The 18,941-nt window shown below is 39.1% G+C and overlaps 1 protein-coding gene across 8 annotated transcripts in view; it reads left to right on the top strand.

The window, feature by feature from the left end:
* KIF1B (kinesin family member 1B) overlaps positions 1 to 18,941 on the top strand; it is a 146,375-nt gene that overhangs the window by 18,376 nt on the left and 109,058 nt on the right. The window lies entirely within an intron of this gene.

Raw genomic sequence — 18,941 nt, 5'->3', positions numbered from 1 at the left:
TTCACTTGTAGTAGACAGCAAACTGAAGAAGAAAATAAGATTCCTAGTTGAACATTTTCTAAGGATAGGGCCATAAATTTTGGAGTTTGTGAGGATGCTAAGTTCTGTTTACTCATTCTTGTTTATTTCCCCCAAAGATCTCTCCAGAATTATTGAAAATATTTATATGTCTTTTGAGGAAATATTAATGAAGAAATGCCTGGTTTTTATTAGAAGTAATTAATATGGTTAGACTAGGCCTGGGCTTATTGTACTAGTACTACGAAAACCAGTCTGTGGACCACCTTAAGCACGGTGCTGAACTACCAATGGTTTTTCCATCATATTTTGTCCACAACCTTTCTAGACAGCAGGCTGAGTGGCTCTGCTCTGTCTTGCCCTATGTCTTTCTCTTCCTCTTTTGAGAGTCTGCTGTAATGTGAGTCTCTAGGGATCACAGAGTTGCATGTACCTTAGGACCCTGCCCTTAAGGAGTTAAAGTTTGTGGTAGGAGAGACAAGACATACCAGAATAACCTCAATATAAAGTAAAAAGCGATCAAAGTGATACTTGCCACAAAAAGGGTTTTAAAAAAGTGCAGATGTGAGTTTGGCAAAGGGCACATGTAAAATTCATAGGTGATAGGGTATTTCAGCTTGACCTTGAGGATTAAACTAAACATCTGGTACGTTTGGGGAAAGTTTCAGAATTGTAGCTTATTAGGACTTATTAGGACTTATTAGTGTTATATCTAGATTGGTACTCCTAGCCTCATCTGGCTATAACACATTGCCTCTTCGCTTAAACATTCACCAGGAGAAGTTTGTGACTTTTAAAATAATATTAGCCTCCTGAAACAAAAGTCCTCGTTAGATGAATCAGCCTTAGAAAAAGTAGTGTTAGTATTCTAGCTGAATGCTTTGTCATGGTTCAGAAAGTTTGGGGTAATTTTGGTTTCTTTGAAAGGTGTTTGTTTTTGGAAAGCTAATTAGCTAATTGTATCAGAGACTTTCTCCTCTAGAATTTTGGCATTTTCAGTTTTCTACTGTTTTCTATTTCTGTTTACAATTTTATATGGCAGTTTCTTAGTAATTTGACTAATATGTAATCCAAATAACTTTTGAGAGATTTTAAGTGAGCCAACGTGTTATGTTTAGAAAGTATTAATGGCTTGTTTTTTAAAAATTGGGCTTAAGATTGGGAGAGAGCATGGATTTTGAACCTAGAATTGTTGCAAAAACTGAAATGAATTTTCTGTAGCCACATGTGTTAGCTGCATTAAAAGACTGCTATGCTGGCAAGCTGGCCTGGACTGCTGCTCGCAGGGATTATGGCTGATTGTAGATGGAATGCAATGGAATGTTCCTGCCATAAGGTCTCATGAAAAAGTAGAAGAGGGTGGTGAAGAGTACTTTAGGGAATGTGCTAGATTTGAAAACTGAGTAGTGGCAGTTTTATTCAAGCACTTTCTGGTCTCAGAGGGAGTATTTTCCATGGCACAGATAAATGTTACTGCCTTGACATTTTGGAGACCAGAGTGCATACAAATAGCTTTGTTTAATAATATCCCATTATATTCCAAGTTTCTCCCACTTTGGAAGCATTTTTAATTGTCTGATTATTTTTAAAAAGGAAAATGGGACAAAATTAATGCTCTAACTGCTCACATTTATGGTTAGGTTATGTGTGTAAATCTGGAGACTTTGAAACTGCATAAATTCCCCTCTGAAAAACAGTAAGTTCTCACACACTCCTTCTGGTGATTAAATTGTGATCTTTTGCTTTGTCTTTAACCATAGGAATCGGTCTCTAATCCTTTGGTTAAGTCTCCTTCATATTTTTATTAATCTTCCTTAGTTTAGGATCTTTTTTTTTTTTCCCCTATGCCCAGGTATTAAGTGGGATAAAAGAAATCCTGTTGTTGTTTTTTTCTGCTAATTGCTTACACTGTATATTTTAAAAGGCTTTTTCATTCGCACATGTGCATTTCTAAACCAAATGCTGCACATCACAGCTGGTACAAAGAATGACTTCATGTCGATTAATGAAAATTTGGGATGGAGGAACGTGGGGACAAAATGGAGTTTGGAAAGGAAGACTTTTGAAAGGAATTCTTATAAATCTGTATGTTTTTTCTAGCATAAATTAATATAGCTACATGAAAATAAATGTAAATGCATATAAATTATCTTTGTGAACATTCTGGAAAATAAGAGGGCAAGAAAAGTTACCTCTATTTTTACCTCTTTACTGCAGCCTACTGCTGCATTTTGATGGATTTTTGTTGTTGTTGTTCCAGTTAGGTTAAATGGTTAGCGTCTGTGTAATTTTGTATTCCAGTCTTTTCTTGTTAGTCTTTAGTCTTCTTCTCTCCTTAGTGTTACCTAATTCGCACTTGCATTTTAGTCTGAGTTTCTTTTACTGGCGTCTATGGTTAGACTTCTGAGTGTCTATCAAGGTGGGAGCCCTTTGAAATTATATGCAAAATATGTTTTATGCATATTCCTAGGGAGAGGGTAAATCACATTCAATATGTTTTTTAAAATTCACATTTTTTTTTATTGAAGTGTAGTTGATTTACAGTGTTGTGTTACATATATATTCTTTTTCATATTCTTTATCCATCCGTCTGTTGATGGACATTTAGGTTGCTTCCATGTCTTGGCTTCAGTACATTTTAAATTTTTTTAATTTTGGCTGTGTTGGGTCTTCGTTGCTGTGTGCAGGCTTTCTCTACTTGTGGTGAGCAGGGGCTACTCTTGGTTGCGGTGCGCAGGCTTCTCATTGCGGTGGCTTCTCTCGTTGCGGAGCACGGGCTCTAGGCTGAAGGGCTTCAGCAGTTGTGGCTCGCGGGCTCTAGAGCACAGGCTCAGTAGTTGTGGCACATGGGCTTAGTTGCTCCGCGGCATGTGGGATCTTCCCGGACCAGGGCTCGAACCTGTGTCCCCTGCACTGGCAGGTGGATTCTTAACCACTGTGCCACCAGGGTAGTCCCGGCTTCAGTACATTTTTAAAGAGAGCTCTGTCCCCAAAAAGGGTTAAGAAGCACTAGCCTAGCATCAAAATGTCTCCTTAAGTCTTTTCAGGATAAGCCAGGACATGATGAGGTCAGACTAAGGTGTAAACTCCAAAATATAACACCCAAAGTGCTTCACGTGTGGCTGGAGGAGTAGGATAAGGACAGCTCTTCAGCTACTACTTCTTCACCTCGACACCATGTGCTCTAACCATAGAGATGCAATATGCAGTTTTTGTTTTGTTTTTTACCTACCCTTTGTTAAGATTCATTTGGTGAACTGTGTATCTCACTCATGCCCAGTCATTCATCTCTCAGTAACCTCTACCAATGTCGTGAATTTCACTGAGAGTCACTAGGACTGCTGAATATTTTGGCATTTAAACTCCTAACAGCACTATTTTTCTTAGAGTCCAAAACTGGAAATAACCCCCAGTATCCATCAGCAGGGGAATGGATAAATAAATCATGGTATATTTACATAATAGTACATAGCAAAGAAGAGAAGAATTACTGCGTACACACACACACACGGAAATCATAAACTGTAGCTATACAAGCAAGTTGCAAAAGCAGTTGATGTATTTTATTTATATAAATTTAAAAACATACAAAACTGTTCTCTCTATTCTTTACTCCATAAAAACACATAGGGTAAAACTATGAAGAAAAGTAAGGCAATAATGACAAAATTCTGCAGGCCTCAGTGGAGAGATGGTGGGCAAAGAAATCTGGGAGGGTCATACAGTGGAGCTACAGAGGTGAGAGTCATGTTCTGTAATGGGCTGGTGGGTACCTGGGGTTTTGTTTATTGTTACTGTTTAAACTCTACATATATTTTATAAGTATATCTACTAAACATTTAATTAAAAAAGCATAAAGGCAAAGGAAAAAAACAGTCTTAATCTTGCAAATTGAGATGCTGTGCACCCAGGCCTATTTAGACCAGTGACCAGGGCGTATCATATGATAAGCACAAGTCCACAAAATTTGCCTCCTGTCCCCTCTTTCTGAAACCTTCGAACCACTTTTTGACTTCTTTTTCCAAAGAGAGGAATGCTTACATGTCCACCTTTGTTAAATGACACTCATTTAGTCACTGGAATGTAGGAAGATAAGCAATAAGAAGGTGAAGAGGCTTTTACAGCACAGGAAGAAGAGTTCAGTAAAATTTATTGAAATCAGCTTGGGTACCCGTGGCATTAAACTTTTTAAAAATTTTGACACAAAACACTTTTCCTGTAATCAGGACTTGAAGCTATAGCAATGAGAGGGGTCTGTGTGTGTGTGCTGGGGTGGGGAAATAAAGGTGCCCCTGAAATGATATTATGTTTACTCAGTTGGAATTGATTGAAACCAATTTTGTCCTTTAGAACGAGTTTTGGAATGGGTTGATAAAGGGAAGGTCCAGGTCTTGCACTGTCAATGGGCTTCTCACAATTTTCCTTGGTATTTAATGACTTCTCATATGGCACCTTAACTAAGCTGACATTCTGGAATGTATCCCTCTCTGTTTCTTACGTTTTTCTTCTACTGGGATAAAGTTTATGGTCTTAAAGAAGGGCATTGGATTGCACCCTCTTCTGGATGGGATAAATTCATTTACTATTAACTTATTGAGCACATTTTTTAAAGTATTCTTCAAGACATGATTTTAATGGTTATATAGTATTCTGTTGGATTTATGAACCATAATTTATTTAGTTCATCACCCATTATCAGACACTTGAGCCTTAAAACCACTTCTTAGGACTGCTGTAAAGAATGTAAGCCCCTCACAGGTGGGGAAGGAATTGTTTTTATTATTTATTTATTTATTTAAAAAAATTTTATTTATTTGGCTGCACCGGGTCTTAGTTGCGGCATGTGGGATCTAGTTCCCTGACCAGGGATCAAACCCGGGCCCCATGCATTGGGAGCATGGAGTTTTAGCCACTGGACCACCAGGGAAGTACCAGGAATTGTTTTTAGAAGGCAGTTTATGCAGCCGTCTACCTGGCACCTCTTACCTGCCTGTCTAAATAAACATTTTAAACTTGGAATGTCCAAAACTGAATATCTGGTATATGCTCTTGCGTTCTTGCTCCCCTGCATTCTCCCTCAACTCAGTTAAAGGCAACTCTACCTTTGTAGTTGCTCAGGGCAAAAATCATAATACATCCTTGACTCTCTCTCTTATCCTCTATCCATCATAAAGCCCTGTAGGCTCTGCCCCAGAGTATACCCAGAATCTTACTTTCCACCTCCTTTACTGCTACCACCTACAGTAGCCTCCTTACAGGTCTCCTTGCTTCAGCCCTTGCCCTCTAATAATCTGTTCTCCATCCTTTTAGAATGGAAGTCAGATTATTTTTTTGCTCTAAACTCTCAGATGGTTCCCATTTCACTCAGAATAAAAGCTGAAGTCTGTGCAGGGACCTCCCTTCTCCCTTTGCCAAACCTCTGTAGCCTCCTTGGTCTTTCCCTTAGTAATGCAGTGGGTAAATTTTCCCAAGTCTAAAGTAGTCTTTAGGAACATGATTTTAGTGGCTGTATTGTAGTTATGAGTCATACATTATTTAGCTCATCCTCTGTTATCAAACACTTGAGCCTTAGCTTCTCCATTTATTAAATGGAGATGTTGTTAATGCTTACCCAGCTCGCTATTCCTAGGTTGTTGTGAGGATCAGATGGAATTGGGTGTCTGCGTAGGATGGTATTTGAACGTTATTTGTGAAATTGTTTTTTGTGGTTAGCTTTGGTACCTAAATCGTTATTTTCAATGGGAGTATAACTGTATAGGCAGAAATAGTTGAACCTGTCACTAAAGGAGGGGGCCTTTGGTATTGTGTGTTTGGAACTGCTTTTTATTATAGTGTATAATTTAAACTTCTTCAATTTCCTAAATAAGTTGTTTTCACATCTGGATTCTGAAACGGCCAAGACAGAAGACTGAAAAAAATCTTGTAGGAAACCTGCTGCTTTGCATCTTACTGTTTTAGTCTTTTGAGGTTGCCTTGATTAAATCCAGACTGTACTTCATGTGGCCTTTATATGTACATTTGTTGCTTTTTTCAAAGGGGAAAGCAACCATGCCCAGTTTTTTTTGTTTTTTTGTTTTTTTTTTAAATGCCTTCTTTGCAATTCTCAAGAGTTGTTTTGGAGTTCATTTTTGAAAGTCTGTGCCAACAGCGCAGTGCTGATAGCTTTTGGTAGTTGCCCAGTGAAGTGTGAAGCACTTGCAGTGGGAGCTCACAAAGTCTGGAGTGTGGTTAGAGAGACCGCGAAAGGGGCTACTCGTGCCGATGGTATAGTAGGCTAAGTTGGTGTTCATAGGTTTAATTTTTTGTAGTATATCAACAACGTGCTTATTTTATGAACAAACATTTCTAGTGGGCTAAAAACTGTTCTTGGTTGTACGGTTTAGGGATGAGTGCTTTGTACATATAGGTGGTAAGAATAAGAAATATGAAATTAGGTTTTTGAGGGCATATGTGGGAAATTAGATTTTTGTTACTCAGCAAACATAGGCTGGGAGGCCACCAGGGGCTGAGAGTGTTTTTAGTCTCATCTTAGAGGTAAGTAATCAAAGCAGTGTGATGACCATTATGAAGGTATTAGGAGAGATATCTAAATAATTGAGGGGCAGGGCCAGGAAAGGTGGGGAATGTCTGGGAAGCCTCTTTTGTTTTGGCAGAACAGAAAACTGTACTGCCAGAATTAGCAGAAGCCACGTAAAGAGGAAATGATTTAACTACAATTACTGTTTCCCTGTGACATTGTTCTGGTCTGATACTAGAGTTCCTTTTGTAACTGTGAATAAAATTGAGAAGGCAAAATGGGTGAAGGGGAAAACAAAAGCAGCTTTTACTTTTTTTTTTTTTTTTTAAACTTGTATTTTTTTTTTTAAAGGAATTCTTTTATTTTTATTATTTATTTATTTATTTTATTTTTGTCTGTGTTGGGTCTTCGTTTCTGTGCAAGGGTTTTCTCTAGTTGCGGCAAGCGGGGGCCACTCTTCATCGCGGTGCGCGGGGCCTCTCACTATCGCGGCCTCTCTTGTTGCGGAGCACAAGCTCCAGATGCACAGGCTCAGTAGTTGTGGCTCACGGGCCTAGTTGCTCCGCGGCATGTGGGATCTTCCCAGACCAGGGCTCGAACCTGTGTCCCCTGCATTGGCAGGAAGATTCTCAACCACTGCGCCACCAGGGAAGCCCGCAGCTTTTACTTTTTAAATTGCCTTTTAGTTGGGGGAAAACCACTGCGATTAGTAGTTAACGACAACAATAATAAACACTTAAGCTATGCCAGCCACAATTAGGCACTTACAGACTTTAACTCATTTAATCCTCACAACAATACTATGGCAGATACTCTTATTTTCCCCATTTCACAGATGAGGGCATAAATACTGGCTAACTTGCCTGGGGTCACACATCTAGGATTGAGAGAACTAGAGAATGAACTGGTGCTGTCTGGCTCCAGAGCCCTCACTCTTTTTTTGTATCTGCCAGTCCCAAACTCCTACTTTATCCCTCCCCCACACCCTTGCCACTTTGGTAACCATAAGTTTGTTTTCCATGTCTGTGAGTCTGTTTCTGTTTTGTAAATAAGTGCATTTGTGTCATATTTGAGATTCCACATATAAGTGATATCATACGGTATTTGTCTTTCTCTTTCTGGCTTCACTTAGAATGATAATCTCTAGGTCCATCCATGTTGCAGCAAATGGCATTATTTCATTCTTTTTTATGGCTGAGTAGTATTCCATTTTGTGTGTGTGTGTGTGTGTGTGTGTGTGTGTATGTATGTGTATATATATATACCACATCTTTATCCATTCATCTGTTGATGGACACTTAGGTTGCTTCCATGTCTTGGCTATTGTAAATAGTGCTGCTATGAACATAGGGATGCATGTATCTTTTTGAATTAGAGTTTTCTCCAGATAATACCCGGGAGTGGGATTGCTAGATCACATGGCAACTATATTTTTAGTTTTCAAAGGAACTTCCATACTATTTTCCACAGTGGCTGTACCAATTTACATTCCCACCAACAATGTTCAAGGGTTGCCTTTTCTCCACACCCTCTCCAGCATTTACTATTTGTAGACTTTTTAATAATGGCCGTTCTGACTGGTGTGAGGTGATACCTCATTATAGTTTTGAGTTGCATTTCTCTAATAGCGATGTTGAGCATCTTTTCATGTCCCTTTGGCCATCTGTAGGTCTTCTTTGGAGAAATGTCTATTTAGGTCTTCTGCCCATTTTTGGATTGGGTTGTTTGTTTTTTTGTTATTGAGTTGTATGAGCTATTTGTATATTTTGGAAATTAATCCCTTGTCAGTTGCATCGTTTGCAAATATTTTCTCCCAGTCTGTAGGTTGTCTTTTCGTTTTGTTTATGGTTTCCTTTGCTGTGCAAAAGCTTTTAAGTTTGATTAGGTCCCATTTGTTTATTTTTGCTTTTATTTCTGTTGCCTTGGGAGACTGACCTAATGCAACATTGCTATGATTTATGTCAGAGAATGTTTTGCCTATGATTTCTTCTAGGAGTTTTATGGTGTCCTATCTTATATTTAAGTCTTTAAACATTTTTGAGTTTATTTTTGTGTATGGCGTGAGTGTATGTTCTAACTTCATTGATTTACATGCGGCCGTCCAGCTTTCCCAGCACCACTTGCTGAAGAGACTGTCTTTTCTCCATTGTATATTCTTGCCTCCTTTGTTGAAGATTAATTGACCGTAGGTGTGTGGGTTTATTTCTGGGCTCTGTATTGTGTTCCATTGATCCATATGTCTGTTTTGGTCAGAGCCCTCACTCTTAATCTCTGACCTGTATATATTGCTTCTCAAAATATTAAGTTTTACTATTCCGTGTAATAAGACTGAACGTCTGTGTCTATTTAGAATTTAACTGTTAAAATTTATCTTGATGTCCTTTTTTGATTCAGGGAAATTATTAATAAAAAGGGCATTATTATTAGTTGAGACATCTTTGTACCACTTAGCTTGAAGAAAAGCTAGGCCTTCCCTGTCACCTCCCTTCAGAATCATTCAAAATTTGCTTAGGAAGAGCAGAATTGTTGTTAAGTGAGAGTTTGTTTAATGTTTATTATAGCTAGCATATTTATTTTATACTCACTTGATGACAGTGTGACACTACAGAGTTGGTAGATTTTTTTCTTCTTTTTTTCCATTTGAATGTTTAATACTCTGGGATTGAGTATATAGTTGACCCTTGAACATCAAGGGGGTTAGGAATGCCGACCCTCTGTGCAGTTTAAAATCCACCTGTAATCTATAATCGACCCTTTGTATCTGCGGTTCTGCATCCATGGATTCAACTAGCCCTAGATCGTGTAGTACTGTACTATTCACTTTTGAAAAAATCCACATATAAGTGGACCCACACAGTTCAAACCTATGTTGTTCAAGGGTCAGCTGTGTAGTGAATGCATATAGTACATTTATCCTATTTTATAAGATTTAGAATCTAATTTTGTTATTTTAAAAGATCAAGAAATTTTATGATTGTAGGTCTTTTGCTCAAATCTACTTTATGGCAATATGCTTTATGCCATTTTAATATATTTTCAGAAATATATTATTCTAAGTAGGGGAGAGGATGCTTCTGGGGCTTGGTTTTATGGTTTTGGAATATAAATGGTATATAAAATAATCGTGTGCCATTTTTCTTGAATTTGGATATAGTAGAAAGTTTTTGGAAGAGGAAGTTTGTGCTGAAGATATCACTGGGATTTTTTTTTTTTTTTTTTATCACTGGGATTTTTAACACGGTCAAAACATGCCATCAGAGAAAAGTTAATATAAAGTTACACTGTTGCCACGATGATATGTTAATTGTAGTTGCAAGCAAAATCTTTAATAGTTTGCCAACAACAGTGTAATTGCTGCATAGAGACTTTGAGATATTAGATAAACAAATTTATTCTGGAGAATAAAAGGGCTTTTAAGTACAAATCTTTTTTTGACTGCCTTGTTTTCTAGGACTTAGTAATTAAAACATTATTTCTGCATCTTGATGCTGGAGTAACAAAGTTGTAAAGAAGGCAAGGAAAAAGGGGGGTAAAGTTGGGGGACTTAGCAGACTTCATAAGGCTAATTTTGACTTGAAGGCACTCTAAGAAAGAGAAGATAGTCTTGCGGTTCATCAGTAAACTAAAGCCTATGGAACATTTTATGGGAGTCATTTTAAAGGCATGCCGTTTATCTTGAATAACGGTCTTCAAGCCTTTACGTGAAAGGTACTGTCCTGTTCTTCACTCTTCTCCGGCTCTCTTAAGGTAAGGAATGTCAGCTACAGCGTGAAGAATAAAAAGTCTGAAGGCACAAGGGGAAAGGTGTGCAAGGTACAGGGAGAGGATAAACTCGACGTCCTCTCCCCTGTGGACCGGGGAAAAGATACAATCAGATCTTCAGTTCTGAGGCTGCCTTTCTGATTAATGAAGGGAGAGTTAAGAAAACAGCCTGGAAACCAGATGAGATCTGGATGGTGATGGGAGCCAAGGCCCAGAGGTGAGGATGAGCCGGACTGAGTTATGGGAAAGTCAAGTGATAGCCTGACAAAAACTCTTCCTCTTGGGAGTCCAGAAGGTGGTTATGATAATAAACACTGTGATGATAGTAGCTAACATAGCTTGACTTCCCTTGTCTCTTGGCTTTCAGGACCCCATGCTCTCCTGATTGCCTTCCTTCCTCCCTGGCCATCATTCTCTGTTCTTCCTTTCCTCCTGTGTTAAAAGTACACCAGGACCTTGTCTTTTCTCTTTGATCTCTTTTCTGTCTACAGAGAAGACAGACTCCCTAAGTGATTTCATCTAGGCTCGAGGCTTTAAATGTCATTGAGGTGACAATGACTCTCAAATTCATTTCTCCAGTCTGGACCCCTTTGTACAACTCCACGCTTGTCTACCCGGCTGCTAATTTAACTCTACTTAAAGGCCTAAGAAGTATCTCAAACTCAGCATGTCTTCAACAGAACTGATTTCCCTTCCTTGCCCAACCAAAGTGGCTCTTCGTTCATTCTTACCCATTCTTTAGTTTCTCAGACCAAAAATATTGGGGTCACTCTTGTCTTCTTTTTCTTACAGGCCACCTGTAATTCATCAGTAAGTCAGTCTTGTTGTCTCTGCTTTCACAGTCTCTCCTGAATCTGGTTACTTTTTATCATTTCTACTCTAGTCCAAGAACACTCCAGTAGCTTCCTATCTTTCTGTTTCTGCTTTTGTTCCTATGTAGTAGCCAGAGTCATATTTTAGAAATGTAAATCAGATTATGTCACCTTGTGCTTCAAGTCCTTTGTTGGCTTCCTATCACTTTTAGAATATAACTGAAAACCCTCACCTTGGCCACAGGCCCCAGAGAAATTTGGCCTCTGGCTAGCCCTCTGACTTCACATGCCCTTATAGTTTACTCCTTTGGCTACACTGGTGGACTTGCCGTGCCCTAAATGTCATGCAGGTCCCTGCTCAAATGTGGCAGCCTGCCCACTCTTATCTAAAATAGTCATTCCTGCTACCTCCATTGTCACGTTATATCTCCTAAGTCTTCTTTATTTTTCTTCCAGGTTGTACTATCTCTATTAGTTAATTATCTGACTTCCTGATTAGAATGTAAGCTCCTTCAAGGCAGGGACTGTTTTTTCACTACATACCTTCAGGCCTGGGGCATGGTAGGCACCCAAGTATTTCCTAAATGAAAGAATATTTTGAATATTTACTTTGTGCTAGGCCCTAAGCTAAAACTCTTTTTTTTTTTTTTTTTTTAAACTCTTGACATCGATTAGTGATTAATCCTCCCAACAAGTTCTATAAAGTTAGGCACTATTATTATTTAACCCATTTTACAGATAAGAAAACTGAGGCTTACTGATAGTTATGTGCTGAGTTTATAGATGGACCCTAGGATAATATTGGATACTTAGGGTGGAGTTAGATCAAAGCCTCTACAGTATTCTATTTCCTTCACTGCTAAAATATTTAATAATGTCTTATAGAAATATTTTCTAGATCAACTCAGGTTTTGATCATTGAATATTGGGTCAAATTGTAAGATAAAATTCAGTTTTGGATCAAGAAACACAATGCTTTTGATATAGGAATGGACCTTTCTTTCTCCAGGCCCCCACAGATGCCACAGACTGAAACTCATGGATTTCTGATGCCAGATGCAGTTCTCATGGGAGGCATTATGTAAATGGCAAAGATGTTCTGCAGTAGTGGTTGTGTTCTGTGTAATTGGTCTCCACACTTCCATTCATGCTTTCCTCCAATCCAGTCTCCATGCTTTAATCCATCCATCACTGTAATCAAGCCACTCCAGTGACTTCTCACTGCTCAGGGGTTCACCAGCTCCTTGAGGTCTGTCCACGACCCTGAGATTTTAGTGCTTTTCTACCCTTTGCTGCTCACTGCACTTGAGCTACACCTGTCAAACCAGTACGTGGGTTTCACATCCTTCTTTTTGCCCCAGGGCTTCCTAATGCAGTTCCCTGGCCTGGGATACACATTGCCCAGTGGGTCAGAGCCTTGGAGCCAGATGGTCCAAATTTCAGTTCAGGCTCTGGCCTTGGGCAACTCAGGCGCTCCAAGTGTAAAATGGAGATGATAATAACGTGAGGTTATTGTGTGGTTTAAATGAGTGTGTACATGTAATGCTTTAGCACAGTGCTTGGAACATAGTAAGCATTCAGTAGGTGTTGGCTGATATTATCATCACTTGGCTTTCCTTAACTATCTCCTTCTTATCCTTCAGCTCCCCCTTCTCTTTCACCAAATCAGAGTTTACTGACTAAAAAATTGTCTTTTTTATATATGTTTCCTTTTATATGTTTCTGTTTATATGTTCTTATAGGACCCCATGCTTATCTAGCATGGATCTTACCATAATTTGAAAGCATGTATTTATTTTGTGTGATTATATGTCTGTCTCCTCCATTGACTCTGAGCTCTAGAAGGGTGGAAATAACTCTTTTGCTTGCCATTGTATCCCTAACCCAGTGCCTGGTACATAGTTTGTGCTTAATAAATGTGCTCAGTAAATATGCCCAGTGAATAAAGGGCTCTTAACTTTTCCTTTCTTAAAATAGGATCTTGGGATCTTTTGTGATAACCCTTCCTTTGAGAAAGAGTAATGTCAGCCTGGAAACTAGCATTATTTCAGACTTGGGAGCTCATTGAGTACAAGTACACAGGGCAAAGGGGCAGGGACTACTGGAAGATAGGCAGAAAAATCAGGAACATGGACTTGTCTGGATGGATGTTGTTGTAACATCTGGGCTTTGAGTGATGCACCATCCTGGCTGTAGCTATGATATTCAACAGTGATTCAGCCAGTTCCTATATAATCCCTGCTCTGTGCTGGGCATTGAGCCAGGTGCTGAGCACCTCACCCTTCTAATTGAGTGTATGTTTCAGGGGAACTACTTGGAAAGATGAATGCTGAGAATATTAGCATTTATTTACGTCTTTTGGTGTTTTTACCATATGGCAGTGCCTCTTGGGTGTGTGTCTTGTGTGTGAGGTCAAGAATTTGTTTCATACCTACACAAGATTCGTTATGCGAGGCAAGCTTGTCATATCTGAGACACTGGAGAAAATTTTGCAGCAGTAGATTTTAATGTGGTAAGATACCTCTGTCTGCCATGAGATTCCATATTTCCTGTGAAATACAAAGTGTAAAAGACAATTGTAAAGACCTGGGGAAGAAGAGGGATTTCTAGTACCTATTCCACTCTTCTGCCCCCAGTGTACTTTCCTTTATCCTTGCCCTTCCTGCTGACCTCCATCAGCACATCTTCTTTTGCCTGTACTATTTAAAACCTGGTAATCTTTCCTCTTGTCCCCTGTTGTATTTCTGTTCTCTAGACTGGAATTTAGATACCTCCTTTCCCGGAGGTTAATGATTCTTGCCAGAAGCTGAATTAGTTGGTTGCTCAGGGAGAAAAGACTCAGTAAGCAAGTGGTATTGAGAGAGCTACATTCCAGTTCACAAATAAGCGTCACCTACTTATGAAGTCAGTGCCGTGAGTGATATAGAAAGAGGGGTCCTGGTTTCCAGCCACAAAGAAGTGACAATCTGTAAGGAAAGATGAAACTAACATATTCATTAGTTTTTTGGATATATATTGAGTATCTACCATATGTCAGGCACTGTCCTGGGAGCTAGGGGATAGAACAGTGAATGAAACAGAAGTTCTGGTCTCATGGAACTAACATTGTAGTGACTCATATAATAAGTCAGGTGGTCATGAGAGCAATGAAGAAAAATAAGGCAGAGTAAGAGGATGGAGAGTGAAGTGAATGCTGATTTAAATTAAATGGTCAGAAAAGGGCTGTCTGATAAGGTGATGTTTGAATAGAGAAATGTATGAAGTTAGGGAGTGGGCGAGTCAGATACCTGGGAGAAAGCATTCCCGGCAGAGCAGTAAGTACAAAGACCCTGAAATGAGAATGTGTCTTTAGTAAGAAGGCCAGTGGCACTGGGGTAAAGGTTGAATCTTTGGAGAGGAGGTCACAGAGGGAGTGGAGTTTTGTTCAGTGTATGATCGCAAGGTTCACTGAGGTTTGCCGTGGAGGCGATCTGGATTACGTCTGAGAAGGGTCATTATCTACAGTGTGGAGATGAGACTTTTCAGGGGCCCAGGGGAAAAGTGGGGAGCCCAGTTAGGAGGTATTGCAGTCATCCAGGTGAGAGAGATGGTGGCTTGACCAGGGTGGTACTGATGGTGGTGGTGAGAAGTCGTGGGATTCTGGATACATTTTGAAAGTAGAACTGACAACGTAGATCAGATGTGGAGAATTGCTGGTGGAGGTGGGTCCAGATGTGGAGTATACTGTGTGTCCAGAGAAATCTTGATAGAAGAAGAGGCCTCAGGTGCAGAAGGAGTTTAAAAGGGGTCTTGAAAAGTGGCATGAAATGGTGATTTTTATAGGAAATAAAGCACTATGAAGTATACAGCACTTAAAATAGAGTTATGTTGTGACTGTAGTCCTCAAAGATATGCCAGGAGTCCATTCCTTGAAGAAAAAGTGTTGATTTTTCTGAGACAAACTCTGTCCACTGATAACACTTGACCCTGGGAGGCATAAATATTTATAATAGCTTTTACATTGGTGAAAATATGGTTTATATGTTGAACATATTCATTAATTACTAGAATTCCAGTCATATGTGCATGCTTTCTGGGAGACAAATTAGAAGTCCTGCACACTGTGTTTTAGCTCAGTTGACTTTGATACAAGAATCACTGTGTTTTAAATATTGCCCAGTCTTTTCAGTGATAGAATTCTCTCTATATTCTTACTGTGAAAGTTAATAAAATTTACTGGTATTTTATGTGTATATTGCATAGGTGTATACTGTTTTGGTTTTTCCTTTTAGGTTCCTGAAAATGGTACAAGATTTAATGAAATTAAAGTTACACATGACCTGTGGAGCACATTCATCTGCGTGCCTGTTTGGTGTAGGGCAGTGTAGAGGACCCATAAGACATGGTCCATGTACTGAAGGGATTTTTAATGTGGTAGGAGCACCAGAGACTTGATGGCACATCTAAAGGACTCCAATGTAGTATTTTGACTCTTGCCAAGAAGTAGAATTCTTATATTATGCTTTAGCTTATTTATCAGTGAACTTTTCTTGCTTTGGTTTAAAAACCACGGAATATGGTTATCATACCCACCAAACATTGGGAGAATTTAAAACAAGATAAAGTACCTAGTTTTGAAAATTAACATTTGTGTAGTGCTTTACTCATTTAATCCTGTGAACTAGGTATTACCTCAGTTTTATTTTTAACTATTTATTTGTTTGGCTGGGTCTTAGTTGCGGCATGCAGGATCTTCATTGCCGCATGTGGGATCTTTTAGTTGCGGCATGTGGGCTCTTAGTTGTGGCATGCGGGATCTAGTTCCCTGACCAGGGATCGAAGCTGGGCCCCCTGCACTGGGAGCGCAGAGTCTTAACCACTGGACCACCAGGGAAGTCCCTTACCTCAGTTTTCTTTTTTTTTCTTTTTAAAAAAAATTTTTTATTAATTAATTAATTAATTTTTTTTGGCTGTGTTGGGTCTTCGTTTCTGTGTGAGGGCTTTCTCTAGTTGCGGCGAGCGGGGGCCACTCTTCATCGCGGTGCGTGGGCCTCTCACTGTCGCGGCCTCTCTTGTTGTGGAGCACAGGCTCCAGACGCACAGGCTCAGCAGCTGTGGCTCACGGGCCCAGTTGCTCCACGCCATGTGGGATCTTCCCAGACCAGGGCTCGAACCCGTGTCCCCTGCATTGGCAGGCAGATTCTCAACCACTGCGCCACCAGGGAAGCCCCTTCACCTCAGTTTTAGAGGGGACACAAAAGTGTAGCAATACCCAAGGTCACAGAAAAATCTAAATATATATATATATATATATATATATATGTATATATATATATATATATATTTTTGGTTGCGCTGTGTGCCTTGTGGGATCTTAGTTCCCAACCAGGTATTGAACCTGGGCCCTCAGCGGTCAAAGCGCAGAGTCCTAACCACTGGACCATCAGGGAATTCCCTAAATCTAAATATATTTCTTAATTGTTCTTACTGATGCTGGTCCTTTGTTTCCAAATCCTATACCCTTTCTATTACATGTTCTCTCTCCCCCCTCCCCATTTTTATTAATGGTTGGAAACATCCTGTTTCTTAGTTGGGTTAAAGGAAGTGAGTTGGATCACAGCTGTTATTCAGAAAGAAAAATCCTTTGGCACATATGAAAATATTAATTCATTGTCCGTGGAAGTAATAGTTCATGGGCTTCTGATGTGCTCAAGCGCTGTCATTAATACTTTATCCTTATAACAGTTTTTTTCCTTTGCAGAGTTTTGGAGTTTAAAAAAATTTTTGCTAGTAAATATTTAAAATAGTCAAGATAATACAATGTATATGTAAATATAAAGAATAATATAAAACAACTCTGTAACTACCACCCATTCTAACATATAGAAATGACCCATACCTTCTGAGTCTTTCTGCTTACACTTTCCCCCCCTAAGTCAGGTAACAAGAATATTGAATTTTGCATTTTTCCAAGGTGTCTTTAATATAACTATCTTTCATTTAGGAATTAATATCTTTTAAATATTGTGGGTAAATTTCATCTTGTTTGATATAACTGTTATATAAATGGCTCTTTAAAATTATATTTTGATTTACTTATTTATGTTAAAGATATTTTTGTTGCCTGGAGGCAGTTATTTAAAAGGCAGTTTGGTATAGTGTATACAGAAGTAGAAATATAATGTTGTGCACATGAAAGTTATCTAACATTATATACCAATGTTACTTCAATAAAAAAGAAAAAAGGTTGTATCTTTCTTATCTTTCTTTGTATATCTAACACTTAATACACAGCAAATGTGCCTCAAAAAAGTTTGTTAAATGAATTCATGCATCCATGTGCTGAGTGGAATGAATAATAGCTGGAAAGAAAAAAAAAGATAAAAATAAAAAGCAGCTTGGTTTTGAAGATGGAAGTTAGGAAAATTTATTAGTTTCAGAAGTTTCAAAGATCTGGGAGAAGGGTATATTGAGGAAGAGGAAAAGGATTTCATGTGAATCAAGGAAGTTACTCACTGGCATAGTTTTTCTTTTTCTTTACTAGAGAAAAGGGAACAAAGGAGTAGGATCTGAAAACTTGCCCTTTCTTAAATCATTCTTGGCAGAATTGGTACTACCAGTGAGTAGCCAAAGATTTAATGAAATGTGGCTTAAAAGTTTTATGACAGCGGATTTCCTAAAGGTTAGAAAGTGTTTATTTTAACCGTGGTTTTGAGTGGTAAAGTCTACTTCAGAGGTCATATCCTACATCTTGTTAGTGCCCTCATTGCTGAGCCACTGAAACCTGGAATCTGGTTCACGAAGTATGACACTAATTTCCATTTTCTTGGTAGAGTTTGTGTGTGGTCTTTCATCTTTTAGGAACTATAATTCTCATAGTTCCTAATTTCACATGTTGTAAGGAGAGTTCTGAGCAGTGCCTGTGATACAGTTTTGGGGGGCAGTGGTCATAAATGTGCATTTACATGCACATATGTATGCATATGCATAGAAATGCCTTACCGTGTTTGCCTTGGTGATCGCTGCATGTAGGGAGTATTTAATTGATGGGTGACTGGGCTCAGGAACTAGACTCTCCAAACTCACATCCTGAATCGCCACTAGCTAACTCTGTAGCCTTGGGTAAGTTACTTAACCTCTCTCTCTGTGATGATTTCTTTATAAAATGGGGATAATAAAACATCTGCCGTATTGAGTGGTTGGGAGGATTAAACAGGTTTGTGCACAGAAAGTACTTAGAGCTCAGAGTAAGTGCTCCATGAATGTTGGCTATTATTTAAATCTTGTAGGTAGTGCCTTTTGTTTAGAAGTATACTTCTTTGCTTAGGCTACCATTTGTGTGTGGGGAGATGTTCTTTCTAGAACCATGTCTCCTTGTCACATGATTATGTGCTGTGTGAGCCTTGTTAATACTCTGTCAGCATTTGAGGTTGGAACATAAGTGTGGCCATACCCCGTGGAATCCAGTGAGAGAGAGCTAAGCACCGTAGCAACTGTTGCTATTTGTATCCTGAGCAACAGCTGCCCGGGGCAGATTTATTTTTTAATCCTGATCTCAAATAGCTTGGGATGTGGCCCTGCCTTAGAGCAGTGGATTGGTTGGTCTGGGCTTTGAGGCGATTTCATGACCACATGTTACAAAGATTCTATTCCGTGTGAAATATGAGGTGCTAAAGCTTTGTGTGTGTAAGGGAGGAAGAGAGGCCAAGCCTCAGCATTCAGTCAGTCCCTGAAGTATGTGACTGGGTTAATCACATGAGAAATCACTTAAAAAAAAAATTTATTCATTTTTTGGCCATGTCGTGTGGCATGCGAGATCTTAGTTCCCCGACCAGGGGTCGAACCTGTGCCCC

The sequence above is a fragment of the Balaenoptera borealis genome, assembly GCF_965194805.1.
Source record: "Balaenoptera borealis genome assembly, chromosome: 1".
Lineage (NCBI taxonomy): Eukaryota > Metazoa > Chordata > Mammalia > Artiodactyla > Balaenopteridae > Balaenoptera > Balaenoptera borealis.
Note: the sequence above shows the minus strand (reverse complement) of the source record. Positions and strands in the feature narration are given on the sequence as shown.